This window comes from Aptenodytes patagonicus, chromosome 6, assembly GCF_965638725.1.
Source record: "Aptenodytes patagonicus chromosome 6, bAptPat1.pri.cur, whole genome shotgun sequence".
NCBI lineage: Eukaryota > Metazoa > Chordata > Aves > Sphenisciformes > Spheniscidae > Aptenodytes > Aptenodytes patagonicus.
In genome coordinates, this window is record NC_134954.1 from 32,240,535 (window position 1) to 32,258,961 (window position 18,427).

At 52.2% G+C, this 18,427-nt stretch overlaps 1 pseudogene across 1 annotated transcript in view; it reads right to left on the reverse strand.

Moving 5' to 3' along the window:
• Positions 1-389: 389 nt before the first annotated feature.
• Positions 390-18,427, reverse strand: part of LOC143162136 (uncharacterized) — a 29,793-nt pseudogene continuing 11,755 nt past the window's right edge. Inside the window, exons 3-10 of the transcript XR_012995645.1 lie at positions 12,515-12,625; positions 8,622-8,711; positions 6,628-6,742; positions 5,965-6,107; positions 5,637-5,827; positions 5,124-5,233; positions 4,647-4,785; positions 390-4,221 (exon numbers count right to left, since the gene is read on the reverse strand). The product of XR_012995645.1 is annotated as an uncharacterized LOC143162136 (transcript). The remainder of the gene's footprint in view (positions 4,222-4,646; positions 4,786-5,123; positions 5,234-5,636; positions 5,828-5,964; positions 6,108-6,627; positions 6,743-8,621; positions 8,712-12,514; positions 12,626-18,427) is intronic.

Consider the following 18,427-nt stretch of genomic DNA (forward strand, 5'->3'; position numbering starts at 1 on the left):
CGTGGTCCCCCCAGCTCTGTCCTTCCAAAATGCTCCACTGAGTCACATGCAGCAACAGGGACAGGCACGGAGCAAGGTCAGAGCACAAGCACACAGGGCAACCACCTGTGTTTTCACTGCCTGTAACATCAGAGGGTGTCCACATGGCTGCATTCCTCCCCAAAATTACCCTGTACAAGGCAAAGCACAGCCCTTCGCCATCCGTGATCCCTGCCCCATGTCTCCCTGGGTGCAGGAGGAGGGGGTGAGCCAGGACTGTCCTCCTCCTTCAGCCAAAGCCCAGAGAAATCAGACTCGGGGCTAAGCTGAGAGGAGGCTTTTTCAAATACTTGCTCAGTCGAGGCAAATGGAGAGACACTGTTTCAGGTCAAAACAAACCATCACCGCTATACAAAGCAAATTGCCTTTTAATACCTAACCAAATACAGGGGGTGAGTTTCAGGACATCTTTTTCTCCTCAGCAACATCCGTCTGCCAAGAGCAATACAAAGAAATCACAAAGCGTAAAACAAGACACTGCCACAAAAATAGACATTATATGCTCGTACACAACCTATAAAGAGATAAGACACAAGTAACAGAGCACCAGGGGTCTGTCTCAGCCCCAACCAGCAGAGCCTGGCGGGGTCCCCGCTCCCCAAGGCGCACCTCTTGCAGGACCGGGAGGTCTTGGCACCCCCCAGCTGGGGCCATGCACTGTTTCACATCACCTTACAGGTGCCAGGACAACAAAGGCTGGTGAGTGGAGTCCATCCTGCTGCTTTTTGGGTCTGCTGATTTGTAAGGCTCTATATCATGGCCAGTCAGCTCCTTGCCCCATCCTAGGTGCTCCTCCAGGCCACTTTGGAGGAGTCTGGCACATTTCCAGCATGGCTCTGCTCCCAGCCTGTAGCCAGGAGCTCAACCCTTCCTGAGCCCCATCATGCCCTGCGATCAGCCCCGGGAGCCCTGGCACAGCAAGGCAAAGCAGGGCATGAAGGAAGAGACCCAGGGAGATGAGGCCACCCCACACCAGGACATGTACAGACTTACTGCTGGGCAAGTGCTGCAATAATTACCTGACTTGGCAAACAGTACATGCTTAATACTGCTGTGAGAGGCAGATGTGATGCTCAGGGTAACGGGTACAAGGGGGGAAGATGTGGAGGTCCCCAACATCTCTCACCTCTCTGACCAACCTGGCTTGCCACATCTGGTCTTTAACCAAACCCCGCCCCTGCCCCATCATTGCTTTTTCTGTAGGTTTTCCCTGACAGATCTGGGAGAATTTGCCCTGTGGTGGGAAAAACAATAATTCACATCTTAGGTTAAAAAATACAAAAGAAAGGGAATTCAACAAAGTGGTTGTGCTGGTCTCCAGGACAACAGTTTGAAGGGCACAAAGTTTGTCCGAAGTGGAGAGGCAGACGGCAGTCGCTGCACCCCTTACTGCCTTTCTTTTTCACTGCTTTGGCAAAACCACACCATCCTGAGCAACTGCAGGAATAAACCCCATCATTCCTCCATCTGATGGCACTGGTGAGCACAGGAGAGGAAGGCAAGGACAAGCCAGTGACAAACCCAAGGGGAGCTTGGCTGGACCTTCCCCACCCTACTGTAAGGAAAGGACACAGCCTAATACCTGCTTCTCCCAAACTCCCCAGGAAGGCTGCTGAGGAGCCCAAAATCCCAAGCTGCCTCTGCTCTCACCAACTCCACCTCCCACAGAGACCCTTCAAACACTGCTGAGCTTCTCAAAGTGCTTGGTAACATCCCCTTTTCTAAAGGAACTGGGTCACCAGGGGCTCGGGAGGAGGAGAGGAGATGGAGAGCACAGGAGGGAGGGAGCAAGGAGCAGAGCAGAGGGGCTCAGGCAGGCTGAGACGATGCAGGGGACTGAACAGCAACATGACAAGTGTGGTCCACGCACACAGGCAATGAGGAGACCACGCTGCATCAAGAAACAGCAATTCAGTGTTGCGGTGCCTGTAAGGCCAGCAGATGTGTCTGCAAGAGGTTGCCAGGAACGCATGGACTGGCAAGCAGGGGGTCCTTTCCTTGACCCCAAGAGTCTGACAAACCTCCCTGCTGGCAGGGCTGTATCTCCCTGAAAGACTTTTCATGGAAAAAACACAAACCACTTCATCCTAGGCTGCCTGAAAGCTCTGCTAGGGCATCTCGTTTCAGGCACTGGAAGACAAAATCCTGAGCGACTAGGAAGCATGGGGCACCACTTGCAGGTGTGCACAGCCAGAAGTGCTCGTAATTGCTGGTGGCTTTTCAAAATGTGGCTCCTAGTTCACAGTGAGGCTTCAAAACAGGCTGCCCACAACCAATGCTGTGCCTGTATCCCCATGGCACCACCCCTCGCTCCATCCATGCGAGCTGGTACACTCCTCAGGTCCTGCAGCCCTCACACCTCACCTTGAGCTGGACCTCGCAGGCACAGAGAGGCTGCCTGCCTGCAAAGTATGCTGATGGGAAGCCAGGGCCCCGCTCAGAGGAGGAGGGTGCTCCTGCACCCACCTTCACAGGGAGAGCTGCTGAGCACCTGAAAACTGAGCCCAGTGAGGAACATGATGCTCCAGGGTGGCTCTCACTGGGGCAAGGCAAAGCACCCAGCTACTGAGGAAGGGATATTTTAGAGGCATTCCTAAGAAAGGTGCTTTCATGTCCAAAAAGGTTATTTCTGTACTGGCACTCAGGCAGCAACACATGGTCCACCTGGTGAGTGCTGGGACCCGTGTTGGACCCCAACAGGGGGCTGCTATATTGCATCGGACCTGCCCCACCACATCTCAAGAGCTGCCCCAGCCTGCAGGAGCCACGGCTGGCGCTGCATGAACCACTTGTCCTGCTCCCCTTCCCAAGAAAAGCTGGGCTCCGGGGGGAGTACCAGGGGCTGTTTGGGGAAGCCACCATCCCCTGGCAGCTGGCTGACTCCTAAGGGTGCTGACGCTCGTGCAGGGAGAGCTGCCTCCTCATCTTGGAGGTCCCCAGCCCCAGAGAACAAGGACTCATGCAAGCCCCATGCAGGGCAAGGAGTGGATTGGGAGGACAGCAACCACAGCCCAGCCCCTGGGGGGCTCTCAGGGCTGCCAGCCAGCAGAGTTTGTGACGCCATGTGTGTTCCTGATGCTTCCAGCTGTTTTGGAGCTGTGGCCATCCAAGTCTTCAATGGGCAACCTCCAGGAGAAACACTCTGACCCAAAGCATTGGCTGGGTTTGCCTGGACCGGGACATTGTGCCACTAAGTCACTAGTGTGTTTGAGTGCAATGGAGGTGGGCAGCTTGAGCCCACCAGCTTGCACCCAGGCTGGCTCTGATCATCAGGAATAGTGTTATCTAGCAGAGGTGGTAACTTCTGTTTGAAGAACTTGTCCCAGGTTTGCCAGCTGAAGTGCTACAGAGGGCTTGCTGCTGGAGCCCGGGACATCCAGAACAGTCTTCCCCACCAGCCTGGCTGAGTTAAATAGGACCTGCTGTTCTGGTTAAGCAGAGCTGACCTTGGATGTAACAGAGACTAGAGAGACCACAGCATCTTGTCCTTGTGCACCAGGTGCCTGGGGCTGTGGTGGGGCTTGAAACGCTGAATTAGTTGCCCAGCAGTGCTGGAAATGAGCCGCAGCACTGTTTTCCTCATTGCAGGGTGATGCACTGCAGTGCAGGAAGTCCATACTCTTCCCAGTGTCCTCCCTGAGGAGCATCTGCTCCACATAGGAGGTCATCTTGGTGCCTAGGCTCTCGCTAACCTCCTGAGCTGGCGGCTCCTCCTCTGCACCCAAGCTGAGTAGAGCCTCCTCCCACCGCTGCAGCTCTGCACTGTCCACGTTGAGGCTCTGGATGGTCTGGCAGATGTTTCCATCCACCTTGCTCTTCTCAAAGAGGGTTTCGATAACAACCAGGAGGGAGTCACTGTCCTCCTTGGCATCACCAACTTCCTCATTATGGCTCGGTCCATCGGGCTCAGTGATGAGATCTGGCAAGGAGAACTGAGGCATGTTATCAGCATGGGAGATGTATATGGATGCATCCTGCTTCATCGTGGTCCCAAGAAGAGAGCTGGGGTCTACCAAGCACTGCTTTGAGTAGGAGTGTGCTTGTGTCTGCAACTCCTCCTTAACCTGGAAGGAGTCCAGGAACTCAGGAAGGACATTCTTGTACAAGACTGCTTCCCCTGTGGCAAAGCTAAAAGGCAGCTGCAGGTTTCTCTTCTGCAGATGTTCCTCCCCTTCTTCATTCCTTCAGGGTGGAGGGAAAGAGAGATGAAAACAGTGTGAGCACCTTCTCCGGGCCAGGCAAAACCACCCTCCCAACAGTGAGATGGGAGCTCACAGCCCTGCCCCGGCTTTTCTAAAGAAAAGGGTGCTGGATTGGGCTGGCTACAATGCTGCTGGTGGAGGACTGGGGCTCTGGGGAGCCCATGGGGAGGTCTGCATGGCTCAGGGAAGGGCTGTGTGTCCAGGGCTCACCCCAGGCAGGAGCGAGTGCATCTGCAACCACCTTCTCAGAGCTGTTTTGCTCATGCCCACCTGCTACAGGAGGGTATGAGCTGCAAAGTGCCAACCATGCAACCCAATCACCCTTTCCTCCCCATGCCCTGATCAGCCCCACGGCCACCCATGCTGAGAGCAGGTGAACACAGACGGAGACCCAGAGATACTCACGACATGGCTCGCTGCCGGGCAATGATGCAGTCGGGCTTGCCCCCTTTGTACACCAGCCAGGCATCGGCTTGCACCCACACCCAGCCGCTCTTGGTCAGCAGCCGGAAAACTGTCAGCCCGCTCTCCCCTGTCTTCAACACTGGGGCAGGGAGAGAAGAGAGGTAGCACCAACACGGTCACTCCGTGGGGGGACATAAATGGCACGGGCAAGATACCACGATGTTGAGCATCATCTTGCGCCCTTGATATGGGGGCAGAAGAGGCAGGACACAGCCAGCACACGATGCCGCATGCTGTGCTGTTCCCCTGCCAGCTTCCTGAGCAGGTATCACCCAGGAGGGCAGAGCCTTTATCACAGCTGCTCCAGACCCAGGACATTTGGCCCACCAAGGAGCAACAGTACTGGCATGGCCAGAGCTGCACCGGTGCCAGGGACTCCACGAACGCACCTGCACCGATGACCCCCCCAGCACTCACTTCTCATGTGGTTCTCTGCACAGTATATCATGTCAGCCGCGTGCACAAACTGGTACCCAGACCCCCTCCTGCACAGCTCTGTTTCCATGTACTCCAAGACAACCTTCCCCCTGGAAACAGTGCAAAAACCCAGTGACACCAGGGATGGATCCCCCCGTTGCACCCCACCAGCCAGACGTGATTCCCTGCGCAGCACCCAGGCAGCTAGCCAGAGCCTCCCACTTTGGGTGGTGCAACTCTCCATCCTGGGCTGAGCTGCATCCCCTCTTCCACAAAACCCCACGCTGGGTTTGCTGGGCTAAAACACGGCAGCCAAAAAGTGCCGGCACCCAGTTAATCTGCTCCCCATGTTACTGGGGGGCTGCAGAAATGCCCAGCAGTGGATAGACAAAAGCATCAGACAACTTGCCACAGGATTTGGGTCAGAAGTGTCCTGTTCCCCATGGGCTCTGGCTTTCTGTCCAGCACATGCAGCCATGGATTTTGCCACAGGGAAGGCAGGAGATGCCCTACCAGGAATCACAGGCCATGGGAGTGAAGTCCAGCTTGTGCTTTGTCTGGAAGATCAGCATCTTGGTCCAAAGCTCCAGGATGGAGAGCAGCTGGAGGGGAGTTGCAATGGCGAAGAGAGCAAGTGGGGACCTGTCCAACGCCCTCTTCTGCTGCCCGAGAAGGAATTTCAAGCGCCCACAGAAATTCAAGGCCTTAGAGGGGATTAGAAAATGTGGGTGTGAAACAAACAGGGTGATGGGAACTGGCTGCGCTCCCACCCCTATGGGACAAGTGGCCCCTAGGGAACACTCTGGATACAGAGGGGTGTCCTGGTGCAGGGCTGCATTACCAGAAATCCTGAGGAGTTATTGAGCAAGCAGCGGAAGCGGCAGGTGAAGCTCCTCTCCACAAAGGAGGGCTTCTCAGGGCGGAGGTGCTGGGTGCTGGATGCGGTGCTGCATCCAGCCAGCAGCAGCTGGTCAGCGGGAAGGGCTGGGAAACCAAAAGGAAAATGAAGTTTTCCAAGCTGCACACCTTGAACTCATGGCCTTGCAGACCTGCTCCTGGTGGAGACTTTGCTGCTCAGGTGAACCCATGAGCTTCACAAGATGGGTAAGACCTTGCCATGGGAAATTACTAGTTCATGATAGTTTCTGGTCCCTGCAAGCTCAGCTTGCCTCCCAGACAGGAGCAAGACAACAAGCCGCCCCCACTGAAATAAGTAGGATTTCAAACGCTGAAAAGCAAAAAGGCTTGGGAAGAAATGACCCCATCCCTCCAGCACAGCTAAAGACAGCACATCATTGCTGTTGCCTGCTTTTGGTGACAGGGGGCCGTGCCAACCCCTGGGATGACTGCGATTCCCAGGGGGAGGCTATGGGATGCTCCTCAGCACAGGGCTGTGCTTGGTGGCTATAAATGCCAGCAGGAGGGTTTTCCAGCACGGGGTGGCCATGCAGAGGTGGTTGGCTGGTCCCCAGGGATCGCCGCTGGGGACTGCCCCTGCACTCACTATTGGCAGCGTGCGGGCTGCTGCCGGACGCCAGGGCCCCATGCAGCTGGCGGTGGAAGGCAGCTCTGTTGTCTGCATGGATCAGCTCGTACACGCTCTGGTAGACGAGATCTGACTGGAACCACACAAGGGAAGAAGAGTGTCAACTCCTGCCCAGCCTGGCAGAGGTGTCTGAAGGAGGACACAGCAGGAGGCTTTCCTTCGTGGGTACTAAAAGTGGAGTGATTGAGCATAAAGAAGCAGGAAAACACAACCAGCTTTGTGCACCACATGGAGATCAAGGACCAGGAACCGGCTGCTTTTTTAGGGAGGGTGGCTCAGGAAGGAGGAAAAGGGAGCAGAGAGTGGGTCTGCCTGGGGAAACCATGGGAACAGCTCAGAGGTTTCCATAAGCAATAGCAATGGCTGTGTCTCAGTAACCCTGGCTGCTCAGTACTGTCAACACCACCCATTTCCCCAGTGTCCCCTGGCAATAGCTAAGCAGAGCTTTCCACCTCATTCCCCACACCAGCAAGGCTGATGTTCTTCTGGTGTCACCCAGCCCTTCCAAGGATGTTTCACACTGGCTCCTGATCCTTAACCGCAACTCATGGGAAATGCTGAAACTCCAGCTCCCTCCCCTGCCATGGGAGCCCCTGCTCTTTGGGAAGCTTTGCTCCCCATCTGTGGGGTGAACGCTGCAGCAGCGGCATTTGCCTGGCATGTCTTAACTTCTAGTATCTTCTTGGGACCAAATTCAGACAAAGAGCCAGAAAGGCTGTGGGTTGTCAGAGGGGAATTTGTTTGTGGGGTACAAACTGCCAGTCTGCAACAGCACACAAGATCTCTCTTGCATTGCCATCCCTAGCCCTTTGCAAATAAGCAGTTTTGTTTCTTCCACAGGCTCAATGTAAAAAATAATTTCAGGCTGATCAAAACATTTTGACGAAACCAAACTTTTTTTTTTTCCCCCAGACTTATGCAGGGGGATTTGCTGTTTTAAAAGAAGTTTTTTGTAGGTTTTTTTTTTTTTTACTCCAAACCTGTGGGAAGCTGTAACCCAGTGCAAACCATCTTCCTTCAGTGGGCCAGCAGGCAAGACAGACATACTGATGCTGGGCTGTAAAGTTGGCCACACAGCAGAAACACTGGCAAGTCCTCACACCTCCTGCCTCCCAGAGCCCCCTTCTTCCAGGGCCATGCCTTGGACCGGACTCTCCCATCCTGGTCCTGCATGCTGCCATGGGCAGCGTGGCCCTGCCAAGCCCACAGGGAGGCTCAGGCCATGGACTGCCATGTCCCTACCCTCAGAAACATGCCAGAGCAGAGCCTCCTGCTTAACCAGACATACAGGTACTTTGAGAAGACCACTTAGAATCAATGATTCTATGATTCTACTTCCTGCCTCTGACAGGTGTTTTGACTTGGTGCGTCAGCCCATGAGGATCCTTCTACAGTGAGCTGGGAAAGGGTGCAAACAAAGAAAACACACCAGTCTCTGCAGGTGCACCGGGAACCCACGCAACGAAATGGGTTGGGCAGCCTCATAGCACTCCTGTTGACCCACTCCTTTGGCCAAAGGAGCTGGACGTCAGCGGAATTGGAGGTAACAGGGTGGATATGGGGAGAGACCTGCTTTTTCTCGGCATCCCGTGTAAACCACGGTACTTCAGGGCACTGACACTACTTACCAGCATGATACCTTCAGCCCTCTAAGTGAAAGCATATGTGCCCAGCAGCATGATACAAGAAAAGTCTCACGCCCCTCTTGCACGCAAAGACAAGAGAATACAGAGACTGACATTGCTCAGCTTGCATCTGTTCCTACTAAAGTCACAAATGCGCTTGCTGGCTTTCACAGCCCCCAAAGAACATGACTCATTTGAAAACATACACCAAAAACAACCCAAAGGGTCTGGGAGGGAAGAGGAAAGCCCTGGCATTGGCTATCAGCACCTCCTTCCCAGGCCTGGGCTGCATCCGTCTGTTTACAGCCAGGAAAAAACAGTACCCACATGATGAAAGCCCAGGTAGTCCTGCACAGTAGGGGAGATGTAGAAGATGTAGCCGTCTCCAGTCACAGCGATGACAAATCCACTGAGTGCCTGAAAACATAAGTTGAGCCCAGAGTTACTCTCCGTAGTTCCAATCCAGCTGCTGAAAGATGAACTTCTCCAGGTGTTTCTTCAGCATTCAGGGACAGGAAGGGACCTTCTTCGTCAACAAGGAACACACAAAAAAAGGAAAGCACCTTGCGACCACATAAGACTTTTAATCCTGCTTAGTTGGTTTTTTTGGGGGTTCCCCCCCGCCCCCGAGTGTTAGCATAAGCAATGATCAAAGGTGGACTGACCATTTTTTCTAGACCCATTGTTGAAGTCTTCTCACCACAGGGCAGCTCCTGCATCAGGAAGGACCAGCTAAGGAGCGGTTTCATGGAGGACCTAGTTAGTTACCTCCTCTCCAGCTGTACCAGCTGGGTATAGCTATACTCTCTGGGGCTCTTCTGCTGGCAGACCTGATTTTCTCTGAGGAACTTGCCTACAACTTCAACAACAAGGACCAACAGGCAGCTGGGAGGAAGGACTGCCCTGAGCCGTGCAGGAGCCTGGTAACTCCTGGAGGAGCTTAGCTTCAGTTCAAGCATAATGAAAGCCTTCAGAGATGGTAACCAAACTGCAGTCGCTGACCAGACATATTTATCCTCTCTTTCATTTTAAGGATGACCTCCAAAGATACTTTGGGCCCTGCTCCTCACCCTGAATTTTACAGTTAGGGGGTTACACAAGCTTATTTCTGCATTTCTGTATGCCTTCTCCCCACATGTTCTCCAATCACCCCACAAAACCTGCCTTTTAATCCTTAGCACCCGAGGACATCGCTGTCCCTCGGACTCCTGCTCTCAGATCCAAGCGTACGTGAACAATTCATCACAAAGTACATGAAGTAAGACGAAATCTAGTCACTGCTATCATTCAAAGATGGTAAATGCAGCTAAAACCAACACTCACCTTGAAAGCAAAAGAGGCGGAAAAATCTGGAAACTCAGATCCCAGATTTGTGAAGGCCCTGACATCGCATCTGTGACACCTGATGTGGCACCCCCTGGTCTTTATAAGCGTGCAGACAATTTGACACATCTTTGAGGAGGTGAAAGCATCCTGTTCTCATCTGTCTCTCATTACACAGGACCACAATCCCTTCCCATCTGATTTTAATCTTGTTCCTGACAAACATCTCAAGATGCCCCATTGCTTTTGAAGGCCCTCAAATACATCCTGGCATTGAACTGCCACTATGAGACACCATGCTGGGAAAGTTACTCTCCTCTTGCCTATGTTCTAGATGATAGAAGATAAGGCTTTAAACACAAAAAAACCCCTAATCTGTATTAAAAAAAAAACCCAAAACTTTGTGCTCATACCATCTGCCAACTTAATTTCTCACCTTGCACTCTGCAATTACATATGCATGGCCTGCAGTTAAATACACACCCAACTGGTAGCTCCTTGCTTGAAGACAACCAAACCCACATCAAATTAGAGAAACTATTCCAAAACTATGAGAGATCATGGCTGGGCCAGAGGGAGGGGAGCTTACACATCAAGTGAATACCCAGAAAAAGAGGCAAGATGAAGGTCCAGAGATATCTGGTGACCATTTCAGGCTGATTTCCTCCAAAAGGAAGGTACTGCACTAGATAGTAATTCTTGCCCCCTGCTCATGTCTGTAATAGATTTAATTTATTGGTGAATAAAAGGAGAGAAATTGGGAAAAGAAAACCCTAAGTGGAAGTCTGGGTTTAATCAAGAGGTGGGCAGAAGTCTCAGCAGGTCTCATAAGCATCAGGCCAGGACCTACCACAAATACAGACTCTGCCCTCGCTGCCCAACTTGGCCATGCTGAACTGCCCCTGGGGGGGACCATGGGGACATGCCGTTTGCTTGAGCCAGGCTGGAGAGAAGGGTCCAGTTACCCATGCTGCTCCTTCGGCTCCACTCAACCTCTCCCCCCATGCAAAGAGGAGGTAGGAGCAATCTGCTGACACAGCTCATGCATTTGCCCATTTACAGCGACACTTAGGCTCGCATGGGATGGCTTTTTTTAGTCGCTTGGATTATTTGAGAGGCTGCTGGATTGAGCATGTTGCTTGATACCATACAGATCCAGCTTGCAGCAGGACCGGTCCCTTTCCTTCGTGCACTGCAGCCCCCAAGGGGCCCTGAGTCAGTTTTCTGCAAATTACAGTATCTGATTAAAATGCTCTTTGGGGGGAAAAAAAACCCAACCAAAACCATCAGGCAGCTCAGCTGGGGGATTTCTGTCACACTAACACCTCACAAGCTCTCCAGATGCCTTCAGTCACCCAAGGCTGCCAATGCTCTGGTGGCTCAACAAATTGCCATCATATGGCCCAGCTCAAACCCCTGGGGAGCGCTTGGGAGCAACTCCATTGTGGGACTGGGGCAACCCTGGTCTCCCTCCTGGCTATCGTGTTATTCCAGCTGTTCCTCCGTGACTATCACACTTGCAGACAGCTGAGACCGCTCCAGGGAGTGAAGCCCACATGGGAGACTTCATGCGGTCCAAGCTTCATCACCAAAAGTCATGCTGGGCTCCCAGGAGTCACCATCTCAGCAAAATCCCCCATGGGGACTCCTGCTGGGGCTCTGCTCACACCCGCCTGCCTGTCCATAACAGTGGGCATTCATGTAAGCCTGTGCAGGAGCAGGGTTGAAGGCACCAAAGTCAGACTTTAAGAAGAGCCAAGCATCCGTCTGCTAGTGTTCGGAGAGGTGGAAGAAGGGAGAAAAGGACTGAAGACCCAGAAAGCACAGACATGTGATGTCAGGAACACAGCCACAGAAATATTAAAGGTCTTGCACAGACTTGCCCTGCAGCCCCACGGAGCAGCATGTTTTCAGTTGACATGCCCAGATGTTTATTCAGAAACCAGGCTTTCCATGTGACCTTTTTATCCCATTTCCTTCCAGCTTACATTTATAAATTGCAGCCCAAACAAACAGCATTCTGGCCAGCTGATTCACCAGCTCCTTGTTCTCTGAAGTTCATTGAGAGCTATTTCATTAGACACACACTGGCCTTTCTACAAAGCAAAGCTCCCACCGCCCACTAATTTTGTCCACCACTGTCTTCCAAGATCCATCTTCCTTTCTTTCCCCCCCACAACCTACAAACTGAACCTGGGCTTTTTCCATCCCAGGCAGACTGTGAACTCATCCTAGAGAGCTCATGCAATGCGCCAGGTAGGGCAAACAGTTCCTGGTGGATGTTTTATCCTGCAGTTATCACCATTCTCCTCTTGGCATTTACTAGAACACAAGGAACCCACCACCTCAGAGACTAATCAGGGATCAGTCCCTACACTGCTGTACGATACCCCTGCACCTCTTGGGATGGATGAGCTCGTGCACGTTGGGTCCATGAGCTGCAGCGGGTCCCAAGGAAAAATGCCAGGTTTGGGTTCAGTGACAGCTAACGCCTGCAGCTACAGGCGCAGACAGCACCCAATGCCTTTGCAAGAAGGGCACAACCCACCACCCGGAGCCCTGCTCTGTTCATGGATGCAGTTTATGGTACAGCCCCTACAGAGCCGCTGCAGAGTAACCAAAGGGGCAGCAAACTGCGGTGGGGGGTGGGAGGGAACAGTGGGGACGGGGACCCATCCCAGCCAGGCAGTGTCACTGGTCCCTGTCCCAAGGTGCTCAGTGCCTGCAGCAATCACAGTGAAGCAGGTCCTGGCAAGGCAGGGTCTCCTCTTGCTCCACACGTGGGACTGCATGCTCCATAGCTGCTGTACAGTTCAGCAGACAGGGACCAGCCATCATGACCAGCAGGTAACGGGAACCAAGGGAAGACCCCAAATGACCGAGCTATGGCACGATACCTGGAGCAGCAGTTCCCCCTCAGGAAACAGCTCTCTGTCGACCTGTGGGTCTGTTCCCTCCTGGGGCTCTGGGCTGATCCAGCACGCAGTCACCAACGTCTGTAGCTGTGGCTGCGAGCAAGAGGGCAAGAAATCAGCATGGAAGGGGCAAGCCAGGAGCCTCTTCCTCCTCCTCCCCACCCCAGTGCTGCTCGTGCATGGCTGCACCATGCTACCCAATGCACGGGGACCCGCCTCAGAGGAAGATGAGACCAATGGTAGCTGGAGCAGAGACCCTTTACAGAGCCATCCCCAACTTGCCCAATGCTTCCTCCAAGAGATTATTTCCCCTGCTTGGTCCCATTTCTGGGAAACCTCGCTTCTGCCAAGATCTGAGGCAGAGATGCAAAGGATAGAGGGGAAGTGAGCATTTTTGGGCTGCCCAGGCCAGGAAACACCACCCAACACAGGAAGAAGTCTTCAGGTTACAGCCTGGTAGAGCTGGAGTTGGCTTCAAGCTGCCCCAGTGCCACAATATCTGCTTTCCTGCCCTTCAGGGCTGATGAAAGACAGTGGCAAACCTTCCCAAACCATCTGAGATGCCATCAAAGCACTCATATTTTTTCTCCCTTCTGCCTTTGGCTGCTTAGAAGCAGATCAGAGGGCTGGTGGCCACAGCACTCCCAGTGAGACACCTGAGCAGCTCTCTGCTCCCAGGACTTGCTTCCATGACCTCCCTAAGCTGATTCATGTGCTGCCTCATGCTTCCTCGCTGGTGCCTTCAAGGCAACGCCCATGGGTGCAGCCAACGTGAAACCTCCTGCCCTGGTCGCAGGACCTCAAGCATTGCGGGTCACACAGAAAACCGGTTGTTCAGGGAACAGGAATGAGGACGGCAGCTCCCAGGGACATCCCCAGCATGGTACTTCATCTGCTGGGGAATTATCCTTGAAAAACCTCAGTCCAAACTCAGCTTCCAACAAAAGGACAATTTTCAAGGCATGTTTTTGTGCCAACTTGACCAAAAACCCACAGGAAAACCTCAAAGCAGCCCCCGTGTAGGAACCACCCCACCTCTGTCACTGCCACAAGCTCCTGCAGCACCCTGAGGTTGGACAGAACTCTCACGCCTTGTGCACAGCCGCATCCCAGCAGAGCATCACTGCCTGCCCCATCTGAGCCTTGGCTTTCTGATGGTGCTGCATGACCTTGGCTGGATCCAAAGGGAAAAGGTCTTCTGAATTTCAGGGGGTGGTAGGAAATGAGGAAAAAACCCCAAACCATCCCAAGTCTGACCACATATTTAATTTTCTCCATGGTAGAAGCTCTCACCTCACCACTGAAAGGTTTTAAAGGTTTGTTATTTTTTTTTCCCCAGTAGCACCAAGTTCAAAGCCAAAATAATTCCAAACCTAAAAAAAGTTTCATCTGAAACTGCTGATGTGAGACATTTTGCTTTTCATCAAACCATCAATATGCAAAAGCATTTTCCCTGACAGATCTACATTTGTGTATTAAAAACCAGCCTGAGGTCAAAACATCACTCAGATCTATTTACATGGGGAGCCTGAGTGACAGCAAGCACCCGCCCATGCAGGCTTTCAGCTACCAGGCGCATGGTTAAAGATAATTAGCTGAAGGTCTTGCATAAGGTGACACAGAGGAGTCACACTGTTGCAGTCACACAGGTTTAAATGAAAGTGGAGAGGATGCTCTGAGCCCATTAAGCAGAACTAGCCTTGATCTCTATCGCTGATAGAACTGGGCTACTTCAGCCTCCCCCAAACCTTGAGTGCTCCTTGGAGAGCTCAGGCAGCAGTTGCATCTTCTGCCCTTTCCATCCTGTGCCCTCACTCGCTGGAGGAAAGCCCAGCTTGTGGGCAACTCCCACAGGACATGCCTTCCCCTCCCTGACAGCTCCCCTGTGGGTCAGTTTAGCCCATGCCACAAATCTGCATTGCCCCCTGCGTAAGCTCACATTCCCATTTCTGCAGGAGACAATGCTCTGCATATATACTTCCCAAATAAGCAAGAGGTAGATCAGCTGGGCCAGGGGATGCAAGACCTCTGGGAAAGGTAGGGAAAGATGAGGTTCAACGCCAAGAAAGCAGTCACTGTGCTCAATTTACTCATCAGTCAAGGAAAGGCATGTCCCCAGGAGTTTCGAAAGGCAGGTTTGAGGCAGTCACCAAGCAAAAAGCCTCCTCACACGATTGCCAAGCGATCCCCAAGGAAAAACATCCAAAGCCCATCTGGACCACGGGTATGGCTTCAATTTGCACATGATGGAGCAGAATAGTTTCAAAATGAAACATTGATTCTTTTTTAAAATTTAAATTCTTTTGAAGGGCTGACTCCTCTCTAAAGCATTGAAATGACGCAAGCTGGCAGGGAAATTCAAAAAGAAACCAAGTTCTTCCAAAAAAAAGCTCCAAAAGGGCAGAGAGTGTTTTGAGAGGATGCATGTCCCAAGAACACATGGTCTCCAGCTCTCTGCCAGTGTCCACTGGCAGCATGTGCACAGAGAGCTGCAACGAGCTGGGGAGAGCTGCTGTGGGCTTACAGCATCCAACATGAAACACCTATTTGCTCATTTTGTGCTTTCCAGCAAAATTGTTTCTTCCAACTCTCCCACCAATCTTAGCAAGGGGCTTTTAATCTCCCATCAGAGATGCTCACTTCCTCTACTCTCAAACACAGTGGTCCATTTCTGCACAGCTGAGCTAGAAAATCCTGCAGAATCTATCTCCCATGGGACACACTATGACGACCTGGCTTGGGGAGAAGGCCTGGAGCACAGAGAGAGGATAGGAAACCCAAAGAGATGGTGTCTGCCAACTGCTTTGCCACCAGGCATCACTGCACAGGGGTTGCAAGGTCCTAACTGCAGGGCATGGATTGTAACTGGTGCTTTTAAGTATTGGTGGTATAGAGCAGCTAGTGTTCACATCCAGCCCAGTCCTCACCATCCACAGCCAGAGGCCAAGGAGATGCTGAGGCCAGTGCATGAGGCAAAACGCATGGTGCTCTCCCACCAAAATAATCCAGGAATGTGTGACATGAGCTCCCCATCACTTCAACACCTGTGGCCCAGTCTTGTTCTTGCAGAGGGCTTCTCTGCTTCAAGAGACAGCCGCCCTGCTGGGGATGGCCAGTGGTGGAGTAAGCATCCAGCAGATGGGCAGGGCTGAGGCTGCTCTCAGAAGCCACAGCCATTCCTCAGTGGTCTAGATGATCCAGAGACCTCCTGTACCCATTTTCAGGTGGTGACCCTCTTCATGACTGGGTATCCTCCTCAACCAACAAGTCGGGAGCAAAGTGTCCCTGTTGCTCTCCCCCTCCAAACAGGTCACTGAACTCATCCTCACTCAAACTGCCAAGAACCGCAGGGGTTGGGAGCAATCCCAAGAGATGCCTGAGCACATCCACATAGAGGACTCCAGGCCCATGTAACCACCAGGGGTACAGAGGCTATTCCCAGTCACTTTTTTATTTGGAAAGGAAAAAAAAAGAAATCCTTTTAACCAAAGTGCAGAAAAAAACCCCACCCCATCTGCAACACGGGTAACCTCATGGGAGGTAGGGATCACTCCTGAAATGTCCCCCATTTGCTTGAGACAAGTTATTAGTCTCTGGGGAATTTCACCAGCACATAAATCCACACTCACCAGAAACAACTTGCAGGATGATCACCCCATGACAGGCAACGCTGGTTCCATCTCCCGATGACATGGGGTGGTGGCTTGGAGCCCTCCTTCCCCTCCTGCTGGCTCCCTGACACAGCTGGGCGAAGACAATGCAGAAGGCATCTCTGGGACATGCTGCAACTCTGGAGCAGAGCTTGCGGCAAGGTCAAGCTGGAGCCGGTGTTACCAGGAGTGGGGAAGACCAACAGCCAGGGTTCTCCACCCCAGCAGAGCAGGCTACGTGATGGGGAGATGCCACCCCCTGGAATCCCACTGAGAGCCCCGGGTCCCTCAGCCTGATGAAGTCACGTCTCCAAGGGGCTGATGGCTAAGATGCACTGAAAATAACTGATGTCAGGAAGAAGAGGAGATCCCTGTCTGCTGCAAGGCAGGAAAAAGCAGGTGGCAAGCCATATTAAAAGCTGGCTAATTCACCCCCTGTTTAAGATACTCATTGTAATGGACCATTATGTGTTGAGACTCACTTCCACATGAAGCAGCTGGGACCACGAAGTTAATGGGATTAAAAGAAACAGGTCTGACGTGTATACAAGCTATAATATACCCACAATAAAAGAAATAACTATAGATACAGGGACAATGCACATTTGCTGTTTGTGCCCAGCTTTTTCAGTCTCCTGCTGTGCATCTTTGAGAATTAATGGGAATTAATGCAAGATTAAAAAGACCATGACAAAACTGAACTGCAGTCACTAGACAAATTCTAGGCATTTGCTGAAGCAATTTGGTGATCATTTATATTTTCAAAGTGCTGGGATAGAGGCTATCAGTGTGTAATGTTTAAGACAGGAGGGGGAAATCCAGCTCTGTCCTGAACCCCTACACCAGCCAGAGCACTGGAGGAGGCTTCCTGCTGCTGGTGTGATCCCCAAAGACTGGAAGGCTTTCATTCAAAGGGAAGCCAGGGAGATGTCAGCCAGGATCAGTAACATTTTCAGCATTAATGAATCAGGATGTGTCCTGCACATCCCCAAGAGCATCCCTTTGGGTTGGCTTTCTTGCCTCTGCAAGGAGGTTTCTTAGCCCTGCAATGTGGAGGAAAGACCTCAAGCATGAGAAAGACAGACAGACAGACAGAAAGACAGAGGATCAAAGCAATCTAATCTCTTCACTTTTTGCTCATCACATTCATGAAGAAAAACACAGCAATGCAGCCATGGAGGCTAACATGTCCCTTGCCTCTGACATAGTTTTGCCACTGAAAAAAAAAAAAGTTATTGGTAAAAAAACCTGGAGTCAGTTCTGTTCCCATAGACTGAGTTACACTGGTGGGAGATGACAGACTTCACCCATGGCAAGCATTTGTCTTTGAACAGACTCCAGAGATGCCTGGCATCAAGAAACCAGGAGCTCCCAGCTCTTCCAGCAACACCAAGCCATGCACAACCGTTTTCCTCTTGGACCCAATCCCAAATCCTGTCAAATCAGCACCAACCTTTGCCTCAGCTGTTTAACAAAGACATCGTGCCAAGCAGAGCAGGCTCATGCCATCCAAGTAAAACAGGCAAATGCCAAAACCACAGATTATAAACCTATTAGAAAAAGTCACCCAGCTTTTTTCCGAGGAGCACGACAAATGCCCAGGGGAGTGCTGGCAGCCCTGAACCTGCTGCTGCTGCAAATGCTCCCACACGGTCCTGCAGGATCTTGCCCAGGGAGGGATTTAAGCTTGACTCCTTTCACTGCATCAGTTACTTCAGGTCCAAACCCCTGCAGCTCTGGCCCATAGTAACAGCAAACAACAAGGAGATGAATAAAAAAAAACTAATTTAATGCTGACTGCAATGAGATTACCCAGTGAAACCTGCTGCCAGCTGCCCCACAGCAGAGCACTGCAGAGTTATACAGCAGCAGAAGTGGAAAGGGACCTGGCGACATCTCCTAGGCCAACCCTCTACTCGAGCAGGTTCAGCCAGAGTGGGTTTCCCAGGACCATGAGCAGTCCCTGGCACAGATGGCAGATGGGGATCTTGGATCTAACCTTCCTAACTGCACCAGTGCAGGGACCGCGAATGTCTGAGACTGCTGGTGGGAAGCACAGACCTGGGAGGATTCATCCTGCACTCGTCCATGGGCAGGTGAATGGAGACCCACCGAGACTCCAGCTCCCATGGTGGCAGGACCATGCCACCCAGCACATCCTCATGGATTCCATCTCTGCACTGGCACCTGCTGGTGCTCAAATGCTTGCCTGCAAATGGCAGGTCTAGGCTTTGCTGTGGAGCTA